This window comes from Leucopleurus acutus (genome assembly GCF_964270905.1).
Source record: "Leucopleurus acutus genome assembly, chromosome: 2".
NCBI classification, from domain to species: Eukaryota; Metazoa; Chordata; class Mammalia; order Artiodactyla; family Delphinidae; genus Leucopleurus; species Leucopleurus acutus.
This window is the reverse complement of record NC_139143.1, coordinates 150,263,266-150,269,360: the sequence shown is the minus strand read 5'-3', so window position 1 is coordinate 150,269,360 and position 6,095 is coordinate 150,263,266.

Below are 6,095 nucleotides of genomic sequence, written 5' to 3'. Positions count from 1 at the left end.
GACATCGTAGGCTGTCTTGACATGGGAAATGAAAGTTTTACATCACTCGGGAAGGAATCTGCCCTCCCAGGTTATGGTTTCGGGATCACACCATCTTGGCCACCATCTGGAAATAAGCAAGCCATTGTCCTCCTGGAACACTCTGCGATAGCTACAACCTGGGATCAGGAAGCTGCTGCCAGAACACTTGTCTCCAGAGCCACATCACACCTGCAAAGTCACACCAGCAAAATGGAGGCCTCACAGTCTGCCAACTCTTCCCCAACGGTTCCCAATTCAATCTCACATGAAAGCATCACTGTAAAGTGAGTGCACTTTAGAGGCAATACTGAGTGAGACAGCATGATGGTGACTAAGATGGGCAGCAAGCCCACAGATGGTGGTACCAAAGCAGAAGCTTGGCAGAAGGGAAATCCAGATTAAGACTCTTTTCCAATAAAATCAGATCGTTGCTTCATCCAGGATAAGAGGAATCCAGTGTAATTAAATTGACACGAGGGGGAATTCTCTGGCAGTCCAGTGGTTAGGACTCAGTGCCTTCGCTGCTGAGGGCCCAGGTTCAATCCCTGATTGGGGGAACTAAGATCCCACAAGCCATACAGCACAGCCAAAAAACAGAAAGAAAAAAAAAAAACCAAACCGACACGAGGTGCCTTGCTGTTGGAGTCTCTGGATTGTGTCACCAAGTCCAAAGGTTCAGTGTTGGTTGCTGCAGCTGACAAGTTAGGCGCTCAGCAGTGACAGGTTATCCTTGGAGAGGCTGCCTAACTGCGATCAGTGGCCCTGATGCTCATGGCCTAGAGTGGCATGGGAGAGCAGCCCAATTATCCCGCCCAATGAAGGGAAGAGAAGTGGTGATGAGGAGCTGAAAGGGCCACCTGGAGGGGCCTTGCTGACAAGATAAAGGGGCAGGGTGTGTGGACTGACCACTGGAGACTGATAGGAAAATAGACATCTCAGCAGATGCCTTCGTGGAAGGATGTGCCAGGACCAGGTAGGATGCGTTATACCTCAGAAGATGCTGGCATGAGCAGTGTCTCTTATCTGATGTCATGACACTGTATAATTCTCTGAGATTTAAATGCCATCCAGGGAAGGAGAAAAGAGACAAAAAAAATCCTAAAGTTGATCAAGTTTCAAGCTCAAATAACCTAAAAAAGCTTGGACCTGACTGTAAGTGGTTTCTCTGTCTTCAGGCAGAATGGCAGTTTGAAAGAGAATTGTTATTGGAATAGACAATTATGTTTCTATTTTTGTAATTGTATAAGTTGGCTTGAAAATTTATACTTGCTACACAGCATAAGGCATTGATGCAGTCCTTGAGTTGGCTGACTTGAATACAAATTGCCTAGTATGGTGTAGTAGTTAAAAGCATGGTTTCAGGGGCCAAATTGCCCACATTCAAATCCCAACTCTGATCCCACTAGCTTAGGTAAGATACTTACCCACTGTGTGCCTCAGTTTCCCTATCTATAAGGCAGAGATGATGATGATGGCAATAGAACCAAATCCATCAGGTTATTGTTAGGATTCAATGAGTTAATACGACTGGATGATTTAGAACAGTTTCTGGCACACAGTGCTGTATAAATGTTTGCATCTTTAGGTAAAGAATGTTTGAAACCTTTAGTCTTGAAACTTCTATGGTTGCATGATCCCTGAAAGAATTTTGGAGAAGTAGGTACTTTTTTTTTTTTTTTTTTTTGCAGTATGCGGGCCTCTCACTGCTGCGGCCTCTCCCGTTGCGGAGCACAGGCTCCGGACTCGCAGGCTCAGCGGCCATGGCTCACGGGCCCAGCCGCTCCGCGGCATGCGGGATCCTCCCGGACCGGGGCACGAACCCGTGTCCCCCGCATCGTCAGGCGAACTCTCAACCACTGCACCACCACGGAAGCCCAAAACTAGGTACTTTTAAGTTGACTCTTTTGAGATCTAAAAGCTTCATCATTTAAATAACGGCAAAGGACATAATTTCTGGTGTACTGTAAATATTAACATTTAGAAAAAGCTGTTATGTCACTTTAAAAAAATGTATACGCTAGAGCCTAAGTACCACAGGAATTTTATACCCACTTTATCCACTTAATTTTTTTTTCCACTTAAAACTAATACATGGACAGGCTCTTCTTAACGGTTGGAAATTTTACATTATTCTCTTTCTTCTTGAACTTGCATTTCTTTCACTCCACCCACAGAATTATAAGCTAATGTAATGCATTTATATGCTTAAAGTCTCTTATTGATCACCATGTCATACCTCTCTATAGTAAATTTATGTATTTAATAGGAACTAAAATGCTAAAATTCTTATAGTCAAATTCTTTGAGTATAAGAATCTAAGTTACATTAGACAATTTTTGTACCCTAGTTTACAACCTCTTTATCTTTCCCCCCATTTGGCTGTCACTGTGGTAACCAGCTACATTTGGAGGTTGAGGACACCTCTCTAAAACTGCATTCCCTTATCTCTTGCTTTCTGCTTCCAAGGCTCTTTGTTACCTCTGTGTCGACGTTCGCAATTCCAGGAAATTAGCTCCTCTGAGGCAACCCCGGACCAGAGAGGTAAACAGCTCAATAATAAATCCTATTTTGGTTCTCCCTCCTGTGCTTCACTTTCCCCAGTCTCTCATTCCTGTCCCCAAGAATCTCTTCCTAGAATATATTACCCGTACAGGCCTTATCTCAGGCCCTACTTTTAGGGGAACCTAAGCTAAAATCTAAGAGTTAAAATTTTTTTTCCAGATTCAATTATCCGTACAAGAATTATTAGTATGTCAATCAAAACAATAAATATTACAAATGTTAATAATTATTAAACATAAAAAGTAAAGTTTTATTAAAATTGCATCTTAGTGACATGACTTTTTAAAATGTCATTCATATATCTGTGGGAAGAATATTACTTATGGCTAGAATGGGACAGGATTCAGCATTAACTACTTTTTATATCAAGAGTATTCTCAAAATGTTAAAAACTTAATTCTCGGACAGATTTTAAGCACATGCCAAAATTTTAACTTATTAATCAGGACCAGCAAGATGACAAAACCAGTTCAAAGTTGAAATAAGATTATTAAATCAGACACAAAATTGGTTAATGACCTAAAGGCATTAAAGCTATAACCTATGAGGTTATCTTCTCCCTGGGAAAGAAATCATTTGCTTCTTATCAGTTTTCTATAAATTGACATCTAACTCTATAGAGTTGTAAAATGTGTGTACCCTAATTAACAGTAAATAGTAAATCAAACTAATTTGTATTCTCTTAGAAAGTCAGATAACCCTTTAGGGAGGCTTGTTACTACAATGCTGTACAATAACATTAAAAGTTTGGAACAATTTTTCTTAACACTAGTTATTACGTTTAGAAATATAAATGCTTAGAAATGTTCACATAAATAAGTACATGAGAATGGAAGTTTTGTTAGTGCAATAGCATTAAATTCTTTGAACTCTTACTGAGTTATATGCCAAAAAATCACAAGTGACCTAACATCAAAAATTTAAAATACCAGTTGATACATCAATTAGGCCCTCTTTTAGTCATGTTGTAAGCAAAGAAATAGAAAACACTTACCTTGTGGAAGAATTTGTTACCCATTCATTAAAGTCATTCACTTTCTCAGTTTCTGGAAAGTATACCACAAAGACATCAAATACTTATTAACTACCTCTCAAACATTTTCACTTGCCTTGGAGGTACACCACACAACCCAAATGCCACAAAAAGGGCTAAGAAAATCTTTGCCAATGCAACATGCTGTGATAAACTGTGTTCATCTTATCATGTGCTTCAAGTGTATTTTAATGAAACCCTTGTCTTTCATTCAATTTATGGAAAAAGTATTATATATTAGCTAAATGGCCAAGTCAGTCTTCACTGTTAAGTCAATCAGCTACATCAGTCTTTCATTTAAAAAGAGTTCATTTTGGAGAGTTAGAGTGTTTTATTTTATTTTTAAATTTATTTTATTTTATTATTTATTTTTGGCCACATTGGGTCTTTGCTGCTACGCGCGGGCTTTTTCTCTAGTTGCGTCGAGTGGGGGCTACTCTTCATTGTGGTGCGCAGGCTTCTCATTGCGGTGGCTTCTCTTGTTGTGAAACATGGGCTCTAGGCATGTGGGCTTCAGTAGTTGTGGCACACAGCCTCAGTAGTTGTGGCGTGTGGGCTTAGTTGCTCCGAGGCATGTGGGATCTTCCCAGTCCAGGGCTCGAACCCGTGTCCCCTGCATTGGCAGGCGGATTCTTAACCACTGCACCACCAGAGAAGCCCCAGAATAAGCGTTTTAAAATCAAATGTATTGGGACTTCGCTGGCGGTCCAGTGGTTGACTCTGCGCTTCCACTGCAGGGGGCACGGGTTCCATCCCTGGCTGGGAAAGTAAGATTCCATATGCTGCACGGTGCAGCCAAAAAAAAAAGTAATTCATTATCTCTAAAATCAAAATGTATTGATATATACATACAGTAAAATGTCTATATAGAGTTTACAGTTGGATAGGTTTTGACAAATACATACACCTAGGTAAGCATCACAATCAACATTTGCATCACCACAGCAAGTTCCCTCACGTGACATTGCAGTTAAATTCCTCTCCCCACACCCCCAATCTCAGGTAACCACTGATTTGATTTCTCAGACTACAGACAAGTTTTGCCTGTTCTGAAACTTCATATAAATGTACTCTTTTTTGGTCTTTTTCACTCAGCATGTTTTTGAGATTCATCCATGTTGTTTTATGTATCAGTAGTTTGTTTTTCTTTATTCTGGGTAGTAACCTTTTGTATGAATATACCACAGTTTATCCACTTATTTGATAGGCATTTAGGTTGTTTCCAGTTTTTGGATATTATGAATAAGGTTTCTATCATTCTTGTACAAGTTTTTGGTTTTTTTAAATATTTATTTTGGCTGCACCGGGTCTTAGTTGCGGCACACAGGATCTTCTTTGCAGCATGCAGGATCTTTTTTTAATTTAATTTAATTTATTTATTTTTTTGCGGTACGCTGGCCTCTCACTGTTGTGGCCTCTCCCGTTGCGGAGCACAGGCTCCGGACGCACAGGCCCAGCGGCCATGGCTCACGGGCCCAGCCGCTCGGTGGCATGTGGGATCTTCCTGGACCGGGGCACAAACCCACGTCCCCCGCATCGGCAGGTGGACTCTCAACCACTGCGCCACCAGGGAAGCGCGGCATGCAGGATCTTTAGTTGCGGCATGCGGGCTTCTTAGTTGTGGCATGTGAACCCTTAGTTGCGGCATGCGTGTGTGATCTAGTTCCCCGACTAGGGATTGAACCCAGGCCCCCTGCATTGGGAGCATGGAGTCTTATCCACTGGACCACCAGGAAAGTCCCTCTTGTACAAGTTTTTGTTTTTGTTTTTGCAGACTTCTGTTTTATATAAATCACATAATCCTGTAATCCTGGAATTGCTGGGTTGCATAGTAAGTGTACATTTAACTTTATAAAACACTCCCAAACTGTTTTCCAAAATGTTTGTACCATTTGACCTTCCCATCAACAATAAACTGGAGTGTTCTAGTTGCTCCACATCCCCTCTACACTTGGTATCAACAGTCTTTTTAATTTTAGCAATTCCAGCAGGTGGGAAATAGTATCTCACTATAGTTTTAATCTACATTTCTCTGTTGCCTAATATCACACATTTTCACATGCTTATTGGCCATTCTTATATCTTCTTTTGTGAAGTATCTGTTCAAGTCTTTGCCCAGGGGCAACAACGTAACTTCATTTTTCAAGTCAAATAAACATGTTAACATGAATCTGTATGACAACTATCTTAGTTTCAAATCCTAACTCTAAAGCTAATTCCAAATTCTAAGAGGTGAAGACCTGTCATGAATTTGTCACTTGGATGACTTCAAACTTCTTTCTCTTCTCCTCTCCCTCAGGAGAAATGCCTTCTTTAATAACAGGGGACTGGAAGAAGCAAATTTTCATCACTTCCACTCTACAACATTTCTGAATTCAAAACATCTCCAAATGGTGCAAACTGCCCATTTCTAATGTTAGGTTTTACTCTTGACAAACTACGCTTATGACAACTATGTACAAGACATAAAGCCTTTCTT